A 19,105-nucleotide genomic window follows, 5' to 3' on the forward strand; every position below is an offset into this window, starting at 1 on the left:
TCACTACTTCAAAACTCACAGATATCAGATGAAACACAATAGGTAAAAGTATTTATTCAATAAGGTAATTAGAAATTACCTTACTACCTACTAAAAAAATCGAATGAAATTTGTGACAATTGAAGATGTATATGAATCTTGTCTAAACTTCTAAAAGGGGGAAAACAATAACTGATACCATCACCTATAGAAGGATAAAAGCTGCATTTGTGACTGTCCGCAAGTTTTTAAATTCATCAACTTACAGAGAATATTTTTGACGTTACCATTTGCATTTAGCAGTGATGGCCAACCGAGCAGAGCTGCAGAAATTATTTCATGTTTCTTTGGTGTTTGAACAGACTTCAAAGCCAGTTTAGTGCTACAATAATTTTTTTAATGTATGTGGGTGGATTTTAAAGTTTTCTTTCTGTCCAAAATATTCCCAGTGTAGCTGTTTAGGGAATGCAACTATGAGAGAGCAGTTGGTCTGTTAGAGAATTAGACTCATTGCATCTGTCTGCCTTTTAGGTTAAAACCTGTGAATTAGTTTCTTTACTGCATGAATACGAGGTGATTTTACATGGCTTTATTGTTTGGCGTTAGCCTTAGCACTTGCACTGTACTCCCATCATCAGTCCCTAAAAGCTTTCTAGGAAATTGCCCAGCAGTGCTTTAATGGAGGCAAAGCTAGTTTAATTGTACAGTTCAATCTCATTAGTTATAATTTGAATTGTTTGCCTTAGATCTGACCAAGTCAACATGTATTGTCCAGTGCCCCAAAGTTTTCCAAGTCATAGATCCAGGGTGTTGGCTTTCAAGGCTTCGACAGATGCTAAGTTAGCATATATAGAAAAGGGCTTTCAGAACCATCAGTAAAGTGAGTGTTTGGGGAGGGCTGAATTAACACATCAAATAAAGCACAAAGAGGAAATTAGATGAAAATAAATGAGATGAAATGACAAGGAAAAAAGAATAATTAAAAAAAAAATTACTACTAAAAAAGTAGAGAAAAATACTTTCCTCAAGGAGATCCTCATCTGTTCCCCATAGTGAGAGGACCATGAGATTTGGATTTGAATCAGGCCAATCAGCCTCATCGACATCTCTGAAAAGATGATGGAGCACATCATTCCTGATGTCATCTTTAAGCAAGATGACCGGAAAAGAGGGTGATTGGAATTAGTCAGCATGGATTTGCTAAGGGAAAATCATGCTTAACCAATTTGATAGCCTTCTAAGCTGGAATGACCAGCTGGATAGATGAGGGGAGAAGAGTGGGCGTTGTCTCCTTTGACTGCAACAAGGCTTTCAACACTGTCTCCAGTGACATCCTCATCCAAAGGCAAGGCCAAGAAGGGTTTAGATAAAAATGGACTGAGAAGTAGCTGCACAGGACATCTCAGAGGCTTATGACTCAAAATGCAGCCTAGTGGGAGGCCCTAGTGGGAGCTAGCAGGGTGCACCAGCATTCAGTACTGAGTCAGGTCTTGCTTAACATCTTTGACAATGACCTGGATGAAGGAACAGAGCATCTCCTCAGTGAGTTTGCTGAAGATACAAAACTGGAACGAGTGGCTAATACCCCTGAGTGCAACCTGGATGAGTGGCTGATACTCATGAGCACTGTGCTGTCATTCAGAAATATGTGGACAGGATAGAGACATGGACAAAAACTGCTTTAGATTCAACAAAGGCAAGTGCAGGGCCTTGCACTTTGAGAGGAATACTGTCATGCACCAGCACAGTCTTGGGGCTGACTTGCTGGAAGGCAGCTTTGTGGTACAGGACCTACTGGTCCTTGGGGACACCCAGTTGACCGTGAGCCACTGATGTGCCCTTGTGTCCAAGAAGGCAAAAAGTATCCCAGAGAGCATCAGGTACACTGTCGCCAGCGGGATGATGGAAGGGATCCGTCCCTTTTATTCTGCCCCGGTGAGGCCTAGGCTCGCAGTGCTGTGTGCAGTGCTGGGCTCCCGAGTATGAGAGAGACATGGAGCTGTCGGAGCAAGTCCAGCACAAGGATACTAAAATCATGAAGGGACTGGGGTATCGCTTATATGAGGAGAAGCTGAGAGAGTTAGGCCTGTTCATCTTGGAGAAGACTGAGAAGGAATCAGATCAGTGTGTCCTAAGGGAAGGTGTAAAGAGGGTGGGCTAGATTCTTCTCGGTGGAGGCCAGCAACAGTGTTAGAGGCAAAGGGTGCAAACTGAAACCCAGGAGTTTCCATCTTAAAGTGAAAAAAAGCTTCTTTACTGTGAGCGTTGACAGAGCGCTGACACAGGCTGCCTGGACAGGCTGTGGAGTCTTATTCCCTGGAGATCTTCAAAACCCACGTGGAGCTCGTCCTGTGCAGCCCACTCTAGATGTCTCTGTTTGAGTAAGGAGATTGGACTAGATGGTCTCCTGAAGTCCTTTCCAACCTGAACCATTCTGGCTGTTTCTGTGTCTGTGTTATTACTGAAAGCTGCTGTCTTTTACTTGTTACTAAATCGTGATTAGTAATAGCTGCTGAGACATGGAGGCTCAAAGCACTAAAACTGTTGTGAGACTTCAGAAGAAAAAAAAATAATTCACAGAAATTAAAAGGTGTGTTGCACTTATTTAGAGAGATTTAGAGATCTCACCCCTCTACCGAGTATATTTCTGGCACAACTCCTTACAATCCAATAGAACAATTTAAAACGTGCGTTTTATTTCCGTTGAATGAGGGGTTGCTATACAATACACCTCTCCTTCAAAAGAAATGCAGAAGGACAGTATTTAATTTGCTAAAGGGAAAAATGACACAAATTTAATAGCATTTATACTAAAATACAACAACCTTACAGACCAATTTAAATATCAAGACTCAGAAGACCTCAGAAATCCGCTGTGAAAAAGTAATAGATCCATTTATAATGTCAGCCTGTATTTCACTTTCAATTTGAGTATAACACAAAACTATATTAGCTGACGCATTATTGTTTACTAACCCTTGTGAATACAGACAAATGAAAGTAATTTCCACTGACAGGCTGACTGGCTATTGTAGTAATTTTGCTTCTGTTTTCACTCATCAGCTCTTCATTCAGCAGAAAAATCCGCAGGTTTTATTTATTTTGGAATAGCCAATCTGTTGCTATTAATTGTGATTGGCATACTTTAAGCGCAACAGCATGAGGCATTTCAAAAGCTGTCACGTTCATTTAAAAAGTCTTTCAGCTGTGGATTCAAAACATGACAAGGTACTCATTTCTGCCATCAAAACATACAGCCAAAGATGCTTCTATATTTTACGTTGAGAGCAATAAGGCAACATGAACTGAGGATTGCTAATGCTTTGATAGCACCAGATTCTTTGGGGCAAGCCGGCACATTCTGGCGTTGTCTGTTCTTTCATTCCTCTAGCTAGGTGAAAGATCTGCAGGCAGGGAGCCTGGTTCCGGACCTGTTGACAGTCTACAGAGAAAAGAGCCTCTTGGTATATAAATCAAATTTTTCAAGGAACCGTGTGATGTATTTGGATTGAATCAGAAAGAGTTGTTTCTTTTGCTAGTTCTGAAATAGTATTCTGCTGTTTTCAGTAGTAGATTTGGTAAGCTGCATCAGGTTGTATTTCAGTCAGCCTGACAGGTGCTCCAATCAAATTCCTTTAACGAGTTCTAACCTTTGCAATTTCTGATATATCAGAAAAGTACTGTGGCATTGCCTGGATACTTGAGTCAGCACGACTAGCCTGGTAGTTTTTAGGGCAGGTGTATGGGAACTGCTGAATCACAGTCTGAACCTCTGATTGATCACCTGAGGCGAGCAATGAGTCAACTACAGGAGCACAGGTGAAGGCATCTCACCTGTGCTGCCAGAAGGGATGCAGCCTGGATCCAGCTCTCCTAAACCCATTTAAGAGCTGACTACCAGTGGGAAAGGATCTCCAGAAGAGATCCTCTTTGCTGGAGTTTCACAAGTGTTTGCTTCCTTGAGAGCTTAGACTGGTTCTCATACCATTTAAACTTGAGTCTTGATTTTTGGCTTTCAATTTCTTTTTTTTCCTCATGGGGGAAAATTGGAGTGATCACACAGTCTCTGTACTATTGTGGAAACTTTTGTATCGTGGAGGTATATTTTTCTTCTCTTTTAATTTTATATTCGCTCATTGCAGACATTGGTGCATTTGTAATTATATGTATTTTTTTCTAATCTATTAGATGCATGTGATTTTTGATTTGAAGAGACAGTTTTGAGAACTGAGCTGAACTGTCATCGAGTAGGCTCACTTCATATGTAGAAATAATGCCAAGTGTTTCTTTTTATTCTGTACTTAAGTCCTTCATACAGTACACTTTTCAATGAAAAAATGGTAATCAGTGCATTAGAATGCTTTGTCCTACTTTTGAATCTCTGTGAACACAGATTTACAGTATCCTGTATGACCACTGCAACAGCGAGTTCTCAGAGAGAGCTGTGTAGTACTGTGGATGAGATTTAAAAAAATATGCTTTTGACCCTACCGCTTACCCAGGCATGAGATTCTGTAGCATATCTTTTATTCCATGTACTGAGACTGAAGAGGATTTAGGTTATTTTGAAAAGTACTAGGCTTGCTCTGAAATTAATTCCTTCTACGTTATTCTGTTGGCCCACAGTGTTAGAGGTGGATGTTGGTGGTATGGCAGCAGAGGTTGAACTTTCCCACCCATATCTCATTACGTTTTGTTGCTGTGCAACAGATGGGACAGAGGGGCAATCTGATAAAATGACATCTGACATGGAAGTGCATATGACACAAAGAGTGTCATGGAATTTCTCTGTGCAGAATATATAGCACCCACTGACATTTATCAATGCTTGCTGCATGTTTATGGAGACCAAACAGTGAATGTGAGCACAGTGAGGCAGCGGGCAGTGCATTTCAGCACTGGCAACAGCAATAGTAGGTCATCTCCACTGGTGCAGATTTTTAAGAGCACGATGTTCAGGCTCTTGCTCATTGCTGGTCAAAACATATAGCTAATGGTGGAAACCAGTGTTTTGTCACTGAGAATTTGCTCTATCAGTGGTCTTTGTAGCTGTTGTAATTTCCACGGTAATAAGTACAAAGGGTTACTTTCATAGCAAGCTACGTAGTTTCATGGTTTCTGCATTTGTTCTTTTCCACTTCACAATGACTATTGTGAAAGCGAGTGAGTGTGTGGGTGTGTATACGCAATTTTTTTTTTTTCATAATTGGCTTTTCCAGTTGGGTAGAAAATGATTTCAGAGTTCACCTTCCATTTCATTGCTAGCTCCTTCTGTATTTCCCCTTGGTTTCCCACTCCATCCTTTACAGATTTTGCTTTTTGCCAGCCTCATGCAGTAGCTGGAGCCCATCATTGCTGCTGTTTTTCTCTTGGGTATCAGTCAGGACCTCACTAGCTCTTCTGCTTTTGCTCCTCCCCACTGACTTTGATCCTCTTGGCCCTCAATTATTATGCATGCTGATTAAGAAGTCATCTCTCCTGTGAGAAGAAGATGAGAGAGATGAGACTGTTCAATCTGAAAAAGAGGAGGCTTGGAGATGGGTCTCGTCAATGTCTATAAATATCTGGAGGGTGCAAAGAGGATGGAGCCAGACTCTTTTCAGCAGTGCCCTGCCCCAGAACAAGAGTCAGTAGAAACAAATGGACGCAAAGAAAAGTCTGTGTGGATAAAGAAACCCCTTTTTGCTGATAACTGAACACTGAAACACACTGATGAGAGATGATCTCCACAGGTTATTTCCCACCTAATCCAGTCTGAGTCATGTGTCATAATCCAGTATGATATAGACTTTGCTTAGTTTTTCTGAAATTCTATATAAGTGCGTTTTTCTTTCTCTTCAGTCCTGGCTACTCTCTCAAATTTTGCCCTCAGTTGAGCATGCAAATGTGGAAAATTTAACATGTGACCAGAGATCAGAAAACTGGTCCCGAAGTAGTTTAGTTCACTAAAAACTAATTACAAGTGACTTTGTTAAAAACTTTTGGAGATCAACTGAATCAAATGCTTCGTGCCAGAATGTTTACGTATACTGGCTGAGGACCTACTTTAATCTCCTTAAGGTTTTCTATTTGCTTCTTATTTGTTTGAGTACTTGTTATGAAATATTCCAGGGAGAGCACTCTACTATTGCTACTACTGGAATAAAAAACTCTAGTGCTTTAGGAAACAGAAATATAGGATTTAGGATCATTCCCAACCCTGTACAACTCCCAACTTGTACAATAGATTGTTTGCTTTTGGGCAGGTGAAATGCTGTGTAATTTCTAGCAAGAATTCATACAGGAACGTTCCAGCAGGCTTTATTTCAAAAGCAGCCTCTCTGGTTTGGTTTCAGAATACACTGACAATCTTACTTAATTTAATAGAATTGCACTGAATAATGACAAAATAAGGAGTTTCTACTGAAAATTAAAATGTTTTGTCTTAAATATTAAACACACAGCAGAAAGCCTTCTTTCTCTTCTACCTCTTATCCCGCATTGTTCATTTTACTTTGATTTTTTTTTTTCTTCAAAAGAAGGTATTTCTGAATTTAATGGCAAGGATTTGAGATTATTCAGCTCAAGATGCAGAGCTGTGTTTTCACTTGGAAACATCCTTATGGAAGAGAAAATGCAGAGAGGTCCTGTTTGTTTCTTTTTTTTTGTGAGTAGTTCGGGGGTTTTGTTTTTTGCTATAACAGGAAACATCTTTAAAATGCTAATTTGAGATTTTGCAATGATTCCAGCAAATCCATTACTCTCTTCTGTTTTGTAACTAGGGTTTGACCACAGGTGCTTCAAGTATTACTCACAAAAGTGTTCTTCTGTTCAGAGATCTTAATATTCTCCCTTAAGCTAGCAAGATTTTGAATAAATGGCGTGAAAGCATCTCTGAAGAATCATCTTTATCTCCTGACATTTTGATTAGTTTGAAATGCTGATCACGACTTGGGATTTTGATTGGTCATCAGCAGTGTCAGTAATGGTCTGTTACACTCATAATGCCTAGTAAATGAGCAAATCTTACTGTTTGCCTTGTTTAAATTACATTTCATAAAAGCAGTAAGATGGACTTGAAGCCTTGGCTCTTCTACGTCATTATTACAGTTTGTGGATAGTTAAAACTGTCCAGGCTTCTCATCTAGTTCCTTGTATTACCACCCAAGGCATGATATACGCCTTCTGAAATGCGCTGCTGTTTCTTAATAAATTATTCTGTCTTACTTATCTTACTCTTGGCACATCCCTATCAGCAGGAAACCATTATCTTCTAACAACATAAATTCCTGGTGACATTTCCTCTTAATTAACTGTAAACCAGCCTCTGTATATTTACTGTGTAGAGGAAACCTCTAAAAACGTTTTGAAAAAACTTGCTCTTTCTATTATGTCTTCATATGTGATATTTAGTGGTGAAAAATCATTATTTTCAAGAAAGATCCAGCGTATAAGCTTTAGGACTAACACTTAGTACTCATTTTAGTCTCTGCTTCCAAGTTTCTGGCTGACCACAAAAGCTTTGTTAAATGTCTTATGCCTCACTTCTCACTTAGAAAATAGAGGTGTTTCCTACCTTCCTTTGTAAAAACATGCTTTATGTCTTCTGATGAAAGCAGAACATAAATGCCAGTCTCATTAATTAATGTTAGTTATAATTGCTCTTCAAACTTATGTCAGGTCTTGACATATTCCAGTAATAAGGAGAATAGATTGACTGAGCCTAAAATGCGCTTACTAATTGAGTACTAAGTTGGGAAAGTGAAAGGCAAACTTCTCAGGCAAAGAGCCGCCTTCCATGTTTTTCTAGCACATACACCAGCAAGTATACTTGTTCTACTTTAAAATGTGAAACTTACAAATTCATATTTTATTATACTAAATCTAGGCATATGCGTTACTGTGTATATGTACTTTCATGAAGCTATCTCTTTAAAACAGGTACTGCAGCCTTGTAGTACTCGTACTCTCTTTCTATGACTCAGTTGTTTGGCCAGCTTCTTTGACAGTGTCAAGAAACAACTATATTTTGGCAGTTTTGTTATATGGTCAAATGTTTTTGAGAACTACAAGCAATCAATGGAACTGACAAAATATAACAAAAATTATTGTCATATATACAGTATACATTTGCAAACATTGTCTGTGGCTTCGTGTTCATGCCTTTTTCATAGGCATGTTTGACTGTCTCTTTTTGAAAATATAATTCCAAGGAATAACCACATATCAGGAAAAATGTTCAGTAGTATAGACATTTGTTTGCAGCAGTGTGATAAGGCTAGCATTAAACTGCCAGGAGATAGGCTTGGGTTTTTCCCTAAATTCAAGTTAAGACTCGAGCAGACCTCAGAGGCATCTAAAATAATGGATACTTATATCTTGTGTGCATCTGCTTTTTTGAGTAATAGCACTGAGTACGTGAAGCGGTGTATTTAGAAATACTGTGTCCAATGCACTTCCTGAGAGAGTGAATGGCACTGTGAAAGCCCGGAAAATGCCCTCCTTTACACATAACTTGTTCCAAACCTGATTCCAAGGCTATGATAAAGGAATGTCTGTGTGACTAGGGTATAAATGTTGATCAAACCAAATGAGTCAAAAGGAAAACTAGAATTGGATGTCTTCATCTTCTACCATTCTTTCAGAATCACATGTACTCAGAATAATTTCTTTAATTGATATTATTTTTAATATGGTAACATTCTCTATATTAATAAAGAATGGATAAGTTAGATCCAGATTAAGTAATCAGTTTTGACTTTTTGGAGTTCATCTGTGTATATTATGTATTTAAGGGAGGAAACGAGAAACAGTTAAGTCAGGAACTGAATCATTCTTGCATTAAACAGGATCGTAACCTATGCGTCATCTGCGAAGTTGTTTAGAAGCTGAAGAAGCAAGTCTTACTTGCCCTGATAATTGATTTTCCTGCCCAGAAGCTTGCACTTAAGCTAGCAACATAGGACGTTCAAGGTAGGGAGGAAGTAGGATATGAGTTATGACTTTATTAAAAATGCTCCCTTCTGCTTGGATGAGAGCAATTTCCTCTACAGACTGATGAGACTTTTTCAGTGGGGATTATCTGATGCACCAGATGAACATGAGCTTAGAGGGGAACCTGTGGTAGTTTTCAGGTTTTTTTTTTTCTGGTCAGTGGGGAGTCCCTCCTCTGCAACAGCTGTGCCGCAGCTTTATCTGCCCACGAGGCTCTTCTTCATAGCACCAGTTAGGGGGGATGTGCCAGGAAAATCATCTGCAATATGTAAAAGCAGGAATAGCAGAGAGATTTTGTAGGTCTTAGCAAAAGCATCTCCCTTCAAATGTTGAAAATTTTTTCCTCAAATCTTTTCTACTACTAAAACATGTCGAAAATGAATTTATTATTTAATTTTTTATTATTAAAATTGTGCTTATTATGTTATACTAAAATATTTTATTAATATTCTGTATCTAAGATAAATATTGGAAAGGAACAAATAATTATATACGGTGAATCTTTCAAATTTTCATTTTGTAATCTTCCCAGAATGCAACTACATTGTTTTTGCTATGGCAGCACCTAAATTGGGAGCCAGCTGCTGCCTCATTCTTATTATTCCACCCTCAGCAGGGAAGGAGAGATTGCAAAATGGGACATCATCTTTCCAGTGCTTTTGTAGTAAGCGAGAGCTGGTGTTGGGTAAAAAAAAGTGCAATACCTCATCTGCCAGACAAAAACTGAGATCAAGTGTAGTTCTGACTGAAGAGTTTACTTCCCCCCACAGTGGGACAGATAACAGTAAATGGGAAAGAAAACCTTCTGTGAAGAAGCTGTTAAAATCAAGTGCAGTCAAGTGACAATTTTAGTTGTGCATGCCTAGACATACCTGATAGTAGCATATTTTTAGGTATAAGCACATATTTCATTCTTACAATAGCTTCTTGCATTTCTCTGTCCCCAGAGCAGAAAACATTCACTATCTGGTGAGGACATTCTTGAAGTCATTTCTCACATCTGTGTGAATCATCATCTTAAGCAAGACACTAGATTTAAAAAAATAAAGTTATTCAACTTGCAAACATGAGCATTTATATTTAATCAATAAATGGCTTTATAGCATTATTCTTAGCAAAACTTAAAAGGATGAGGGGTTTTTTTTTCCTTTGTTCTCTGAGAAGTTTTGTATTATTACATCAACTTGACCTTTAGAGACTGCTTTGATAACGAAGTTACAGGATGTACCTAAGGTGGAATTTTAGGCTACACTTCAAAAATGTCTTATTTAGAAGCATAATTAGACCTTCTATATTAGTTGCGGTTAAATTCTGTAAAGTTCAACTTTCAGTGCAGAGAAGCGCTCTGAAAATTAAAGGAGAACTAGAATTAGTGGCACAAAAACTCAACTAGTGTATGCAATTCTCCTTGCCTGTGAAGGAGTCTGACACCACTCTGTCAGTCACACATCTCTCTGTGATGATGGATGCTTAGACATCTTGCAACAGCATGTTTATACAGCATTGAAAACCCAAACAAAAAATATCTTTCAGTATATTATCTTCTCATAGAGGGTTGGGATTTTTATTTTTTTTAAAAAAAGGTGAAAACTAAACATGCAGCTGTGCAGTAAAAAAAAAAAAGGCAATGACAGTGCCTTCTACTGGGATAGAAGTGCTATGGAGCAATGGAGGATAACAAGGAAGAGAAGTTAGCTCGCCCCTTCTGATGAACGGTGATGGCTCAAGAGGAGTATGATCTCTATCCAGAGAGATGCTCCTCTTTTGGCTGCTAACCCTTAAAAGAGGATGAGGAGATGCAGACTGAGATTCCACCTCTTCCAGTCACACAGGTGCGTTGCTTGCATCTGAGCTCCCTGGGTTAGCCGTGCATTCTCAACTGGTACTCAACTGTTGGTTCAGGCCGTTACCTGGCAATTACTCTGCACACAGGCAGAGTACTGGAACTATTATTTGTCCTTATGCTCTCACTGAGTCATACTTAGTTTCATTTGTAGCTGTTCAGTTTCAGCCAAAGGGGACTGTGTCTCCCTCATGTTCATAATGTCCTCCCTGAAAGGCACTTATATAAAGCAGCCCTTTAATACCTCATTGATGGCATTGTTCAATTTGATGTTGATTGTATGTGCAGATGGCCTGTTTTCAGACCATTGTGCATGATCCCTTTTGCCATCACAGGAGGTACTGCAGATAATATTGTCAGCGGTCTATGGAAAGGCTGCTGCTATGTAAACTGCATTCAACACTTTGTTTCTTAGCCATTTATGGATACGTACCAGAGATGTTAATTGTGGTTCTTTGAGTCTTTAGATCATTGGTATTCAGACATTAGCAACAGAGGGCTTAGGGTTCAGCATCTCTTTAAGTCCAATCAGAAGTTGGCCAACCTATAAGGTTGTTCGTTAAGATCGGGTGCCACTAGTCTCTGACACTGTAGCTAGCATATGTCATGTTGATGCATGCACAGTGGCTGCAAATAGTAACTTTGCAGAGGCATGCAATCATTTGCAATCTTAGAAATACACACTGCAGCTATACAAAAGAGGATCCCCAGAATCTCCTTGCGTTGTTTTGTACACGCCTGTTGAGCTCCAGTCAACTTTGGTTTCCATATGTTTGTCTCTTCATAACTAAATAATCTGTAATTATTGTCCTGTGTTGTAAAAGTTGCAACAAAAGATTGGTCAGAGCTCCTCCTGAATAAACAACTGTTGATAAAATTGCTCGGCCTGTTGCGCAGTTGTGTGGTGATATAATTCAATGGTGATACATTTGGTAACCCCAAAATTAAATTTGAAGCCTTGTTAAGATTTCTGATAAAACTATGTATTTCAGCAGCATTAATACATGAGATTTCAGCCAACCTGTTCATTAGAAACACGCAGCAAGCTTTGCAGTTCAAATTTGGTCATACTTTGAGCAGTCAAAAGATTTACATTCAAATATCAATCCTCGCATGGTATTTCATCGTTTGAATATATATAGTGTAAGTAGTGCTTCATCTAAGAGCCTCCAGTAACTGCAGTAAATATTAGGAGACACCTCAATTTTCAAATTTAAGCCAGAGTCTTTCCTCTTCTTGTGTAATGACAGCAAAATAGAAAAATGAAATATATTTTTATGATACATTTCCCCTACTTTGTCACGTAATTATTTCACCACATGTAGGAGCAATGTAAAGTCTATCCATCCTCTGTCTCTGTGTAATTACGTAGCTCAAGTCACTGCAATGTATTGCCATTAAATTAATAAAAACTTAAAATCTGTGATGCACTGTGATTTGCAGTGGAAAATAGCTCATTCTGAAAATTCTGCAGGTAGATTGAATTTGATCACTGTGAAGTTGCTAATATCTGAAAGAAAATACTTTGTTGTTGTTGCTCTATACTTAAAAGCCTTTAAAGGGAATGAATTCTAAGTTTAATACAACATGACAGAAATGTAAATGTGACAGATGCATGTGGCTAAAACATCACTGATACCAGAAGAAGCTAGCCCACAGCCATTTGTTATGTGATGATGCGCTTCCCTTCCCAACTTTTGCCCGATTGTCGCAGTTTCAGCAAGATGGGTGGATGGAAATGATTTATTGTTGGAAAGGGAATTATAAATATAGTATAACTAATATGTTATGCTAAGATCATTTTAATCAGGTAATTATTAAAAGACTATTTGGCCTTTAAGGACATTGATTTAATGGGAATTAATTTAATGATTGAGTACTGTTTGTGTAACATTATCATTGCTAGTGATGCGGAAAATTGGAATCTCAGCTCAGCGGAAAAGAGGATACATTTTCCATTATCACATTAGATCCTTTTCTTCTAGAATGCAGTTATTAGACCTTTTTTTAATACTTTCAGTATATATTTAAATACTTGGGCTTTATCTGAATATTCCTGACTCAAAAAAGTAAGTGAAAATGTTCATTGTTGTACTATTCTCACTTATAATCAGAAACTTGAATTTCCGTTTAATGTAGCCTTAGCAAAATGCACTGAATTGTGATATCGATTTGCTATTGCTTCTCCTATGAAAGAATTTCTCAATTGTCATTTTCTTCTTTCCTCACTGCATATCTGATCATTGCATTTGGGATGAGCAGGATTTTTGTTTCAGCTATGCAGAAGCAGCAGTGTTAGAAGAAGACAGAGCACATTTCTGTCTATATCTGAAGTTGAATCATGCAGGCTCAGGTCACACCTTAGGAGTGATTTAGAAGTGACTCTGACCCATTCCTTCTCTAAATGGTGAGCACTGTAGAAAGGCTATGTCCAGTAACTGATGATTAGGACTCTACTAAAGCTGACCCATATAGGTACAACTTCCGTTTATCTAAAGGGATGTTGTATCTGGTTAACCTTCTTAATTTGTCCTTAGTTACGCTATTGTTGCAAATTATTTGTCAGCTATACACTGCCATTAACAACTACAGTGTAGAAATAGAGATCTAGAAAGAAAAAGAGGGAAAACAAATGCGATTGGAGGCATGTAGTAAATAGCTGTGTCTGATAGACTTGTGCAGATTGATTTTCAAAGAAATTTTTTATTAAGGATGACTGACAGTTGTTAATGCATCTTGGTGCTTTTGCAAGGGAGATGGGTGGCCAAACGATTATCCCTCTGTCACTAGAGTGAAGCCCTGCAGTAGGGACAGCAAGCTGGGCAAGTCTGGTATTTGAAGACAGATAAATAACTTGACAACAAAAGCAAAAGAGACTCAAATTCCTAACTACTTTGCTCCCCCTGCGGTAAGCCAACACTATGGTGAGCTGAAATGCTTTGCCGTGGTTAACATCGGTCTTTTCCTGGGTAGCAGAGCATTTTCTAGCTTCAGGTAGAAGAGTTTCAAAGAACATAGCTGAGAATCCTGAATCGTGTGTTTCAAATGAATTAGTTTGTGAGTAGTCATTTGGACAATCTTTGAATGTTTCTCTTTTTATGTCAAAGCTTTCTGAACAGATTTATCAGAGAGGGTGTGACTTGATGAGCGGCTGTGCCATTGATGCTTGGTTAGCCCCAGCATTTGAAATCTCAGCATGGATAATCTTTTCCTATTAATGAGGAAACAGAGCTGAGCAATGAGCCTTAATACGTAAGTCAAATGCCAAAGGCACATCTGAATAGATGCACAGTAGTAGCAAATGGAGAATTTTCACAGGGCAAGTTTCTTTCTTACAGAAGTCTAAACACAATGATTTGGTCAGGGATAGAAAACTGATAGCTATAGAAGGAGCAAGTCAAGTTCTTATTCTTGACATAGATTAAAAGGATTTTTTCTACATGAATTTCCTAGCCATGGTAGTGGGGGAAATATAGTTTGGATGGAAAAGAAAAGCTTCTAAAGACATTGGAGAAATTGAGTTCCTTTTCAAGAATATGATAAACATTATCTTTCATCATTAGGGAAAGAAGAGAAGTCTTGGTCAGAGATTATTTTACAATAGAGAGAAGTACTGAGAGTATGTAAACATCAGGGGCAGAAGTAGAGAGTAATTGACTATAACAACAATATATAGGCAGTCTTCCATTTTGCAAAGGGAGTAGCAGAACCTGAACATAACAAATAATATTCAATTTTATGTACCCAGCACAGAAATTTTCCCCGGGAAAAAAATATTTTTGTAGATCCTTCTGATCAAAATAAAAATTAGAAAATAAAAATAAAAGTGTATCGTAACGTGCAGAAATCAAACCCTATAGCCTGTAAGGATACAGAGAAGGTATGTTTTATTGGCAATTGTGCAAAAGCCCTGGTGCAAGGGGGATAATTCCTCCAAGCTTGCACACCGTCTGGAAAAAATCATGCTACAGATATAGGATGAACTAATAGATAATCAATAGTTTTCCAGAATTCAGATACATATTCATTATACCCCAAAAGATTATTAGCATGCAGACCCTCCCCTCTTGCATATGCGGAGTGCGTTGAAGATTTGTTGTCCTTTTCACAAAGGCTTCTGACCTTTCTCGCTATAAACTCCTGAGCTAAAAGGGAGCATCCCCCAAACTAGTTTCGTCTCGCTCTGTGGACATCTAATCACCTCCCTGCCAGATGTCTCTGGGTTGTTCTCAAACCTTATCAGCATGGTCTTCATCCCCCCAGACCCAGTGTCTGCTATCCCCCTTTTCTAACGAGCTCTACATTCCTGCTTTTATAAACTATCTCTAACTATCCCCCTCTATGCCCCCCTGTTCTCAGTTACTGTGAAATCTTCTTTCTGCCTTTTACTTTTACTTATGGGGCCCCTTTTCCACCTTTCAATAGTGCAAGCTTAAGAAGTTCTGTACAGGCACACGTGCAGAAAAAGATTGTACAAAGCCCAACATTCATACATTATAGACAGATCATCCTTGTACAGAAAGTGGACAATAGGATGAACATCATCTTTGAGCGAAGATACAAAATATAATTTAGAACTTATTACTGGCCAGCAGTAACCTAACGTGACAAGTAGGTTATAACATTCTGACTGGAGCTGGTTCATGCCCAGCCTCCTTTGTATGAGGGCAGCGGGAGCTTAGACCTACCTGTACAGAGTCACACTTATACCACAAGATGAGCAGGCTTCCAGAGTTGTTGGCAAGAATTTGTATGTATATATAAGATGCAGCTTCTCAAACCACTTTTCAAATTACCAACGAGTTGGAAGGATTTGAAATAAGCCCAGAGGAGAATAATGATCATCTCAGATGTTCTCCTTGTCATATAAGGGGGAGGAATAAATGAGGTATTCCTCCTGTGGATCGTTGCTTCACTTCTGGGAGGGCAGCGAGGGCAGTGCTTTCCACCTAACTGAAAGGAAACAATCTGCCAGGGAGCGACTGTAATGAGATTAGTCAGGGAATCGTTACACTAACAATAATAAATGGAAAAGGGTAAGTGATTGTTTAGACATTAAGGAAAGAAAAAATTAATCTGGGCACCAAATGACAAAGCAAACACATTACTTCATTGCCTATAGACCAGTACCAGAATTCTGAGTGGTAAACAAGAACTGTAGATAATTGGCTCCTCTACTGCGTATCTGTAATGTATAAGGGAAAATGTGAGTTACAATAGTAGAATTTGATCTAAATGATGTATGTTTTAAGTCTTGCTCTGCCCATGCTGAAATATCTTGAATGCACCTAAAGAAGAGATGCGGGGAAAAAAAAGGAATATTGGATGCAACAAAACTACAAGTTTCAGGGAGTAAGTGTACACAACTGAGAATAATAGGAAGTAGGATTTTAAAGTTTTTTCAGGAGCTAAAGGAACCTTATTGTCGATGGTGCATTATGGGGTGAAATTGATGCTGTTCAAAATAGTTACACAAAAGAGACAATGAACATTTCTATTCTGTATTTTGAGGAAAGCGAGTATTGGAATGTATCAGATGATATTTAAATATTTTATGTTTAGAGTAACTCAGAAAGACGTTAAATGGCAGGTACTAACAGGAGCATTTTCAAATCAGCAAATCTGGACTACCAGATGTTTTAAAACATCTTGCAAAGGTGTATCTCTGTACCACTTTTTGCTGAGTCCCAGAAGGTTGGGCAAGTTTTAGAAAGCTGACAAAAATTCTTATGTAAAACTTGAAAAAACAAAAAACAAAAAACAAAAAAAAAAAACAAACCCCAGAACCTTCAACTCAAGTCTCTCCCATCTTAATACATAGATACAACAGTGTGAAAGTCTTCAAGAATATAGACAAACTTCACAGTTCCAAAATACAGCACTATAAAAGGCACTTACTGCTTTATATATATATATATATATATATATATATGCATGTATGTATGCCTAAAACTTTCCTTATCTTCAAAATTGTCAAGAGAAGGAGGGGGAAAGAAAGAAGCCAAAGTATGTCCATGGCATATGGAAAAAATATGTTGCTGGGAGATGCACCCTATACACAGACAGAGCAGACATTCAAGAGAGAAATTATTGCTGGAATCTGATAACAGAGGACACTGAAGGAGGCTTTCGGTATAGGGAAGGATAGGATATATTTGCCTCTTAAGTGGTGTTTGATGCCATATAAAAGACTTGTGTTCAGCAAGCTGTAATGCTGTTCAAGCAGGCATATGAAAGTGACTCTATTAGCTTGTATGCTGGGAAGATGAATGCACAGACATCAAAAAAGTGTCTATTTCTAATTTGAAGATTGTTATGAATTATAATGGCTCCACTGAATTATTTTGGTGCTAGACTGGAGAAAATATCAGCTATTTTAGTTATCTCAAAATTATTTTAATGTTTCACATGTTTTAAATATTGAAATGAGTTTCACATTTATTTCTAGAATACTGATATATGAGGATGTATGGTAACTGTTGAGTCATGGCCTCAACTACTGATTGAACACCTGGGGAAAGAACTGGGTCAGCCCTAGGAGCACAGGTGAAGGCAATTCACCTGTGTGACCAGAACCGGTGGAACCTGGCTCCACCTCTCCTAGACCCCATTTAAGGGCTGGTTGCGAGTAGGAAAGGTTCCCTGGTTGGAGGTCTCTCTCTTGTGAGTCTTTTGTGTGAACTTTGCTCTTCAGAGATGGGTGAGCACCTTTATTTTTGATTTGGTATACCATCCATATACTATTTGCATTGGTTCCTTTGATGTTACGCTCCTATATCACTTTTCCACTGCATTTATCTTTCCAATTGTAACAGAGGATATCTTAAGAATGAAAATCCCAAAATCTTTTGTATTTGATAGAAGCTTCTATAATCACTGTAGGGTTTGAATTTTTGTTGTTGTGTTAGTAGTGGGGTTATCTTGTTTGCTTATTTCATTAAAAAGGCTGTCACCCTACAAAACCTACTGCTTCTAGTGAACTGAGGCCCAGTGCTTTCTTTTTAGGGAGGAAGGTCTGAGGTTTTGTTTCAGGTATGAAACAAAATATCTGAGATGTCTTTTCATTAAAACAATAACAATAATAAAGCATCTTCTGGTAAAAACAAGGCATTAGGAAAGAAATAAAAAGTTATGTGGTGAATAAAAGCAAGAGCTGGCTCTCAAACCCGTCTAGGCTGTAAAATCTGGCCGTCACCCTGCCTCATGCTTATTCCTTTCCCTGCTCTCAATGCCGTGCAATCTGCCAATATTTGCAAGGCTAGGGATTGCAGTTACTGATTTACAAGCTTGCTTGGAAGGCGTTACTGATTCAAGGAGTTGTATTCTCCTGTTGAAGAATATATATAATGTCTGCTGTGGTCAATGGGCATTACCTTCAGTACACAATGTAAAATTACAAACTCAGGTTATGACATGCCAGCTTATATCTCATGGAAATGAATGCCCTCTGCACAATTCAAGGAAGAATAGAAAAGTATGGGTGGAGAATGAAAAGACAGGAAGAAAAAATGTGTGATGAGAGATTATTTGAACAACCACCAAGCTGCATTTATTTCATAGCTGGTAGAAATGGGTACAGGCTTCATTGACTGCAAAGAGTTTATTACTTCTTTCTGTCCCAACTGAATTGAACATTTTCAACTGAAGATAGGAAAGATTTTACATTATCAATAAAGTCTCCAACAGAAAAATAGGGATAGCTAATGCCCTGAAAGATGATGCCTTTGAAGAGCTGTGCTTTGCAGAGGTTTTTAAAGTATAACAGAGCTTAGACCATCTTTTAGGTTTTGTTTCACGTGACAAAAACAGCAAAAAATACAAAATGACTGTGTCTTTGTTAATAAAAACTACTCCCTCACACCCACTCTCTGTTAAATGCCCCTTTCACAAAGTAAGCCTGAGATATACGTTGATCTGAACTGTTTGCAGCAGAACTCCCCACTTTATATTTGTGCAAATGGAAATTGCAGATGCACAGCATAATTGATGTGACCGTTCTAACAAGCTAAAGGCTAAACTGCAGCCAACTCCCAGTCCTTTGTGCTTTTTTTCTGAAGGCTGATAATTCACCCAATGTGGGCAGAATTTTTGCAAGTAAAAGCAGAGCCAAAATCTGTCCCCAAATAACCTGCCCTATTATTTCTTCACCTCTCTGTTTCAAGCACAATTAAAATTCCTGCTTTCTAGTTCAGTAGTATTAGAGTTTCTCAGCAAAACAGTCTCAATTAGCATCTTTTTCACAGTTCCCAAAATTGAAATAAATCTGGATAAATGTCCACACAAAAATTCAGAGCACTACTGACCTCTAGC

The 19,105-nt window shown here is 38.3% G+C and overlaps 1 protein-coding gene across 3 annotated transcripts in view; it reads left to right on the forward strand.

The window, feature by feature from the left end:
• The window catches only part of GRID2 (glutamate ionotropic receptor delta type subunit 2), a 690,924-nt gene that overhangs the window by 567,604 nt on the left and 104,215 nt on the right, over positions 1-19,105 (forward strand). The window lies entirely within an intron of this gene.

This window comes from Meleagris gallopavo, chromosome 4 (assembly GCF_905368555.1).
Source record: "Meleagris gallopavo chromosome 4, MGAL_WU_HG_1.1, whole genome shotgun sequence".
NCBI lineage: Eukaryota > Metazoa > Chordata > Aves > Galliformes > Phasianidae > Meleagris > Meleagris gallopavo.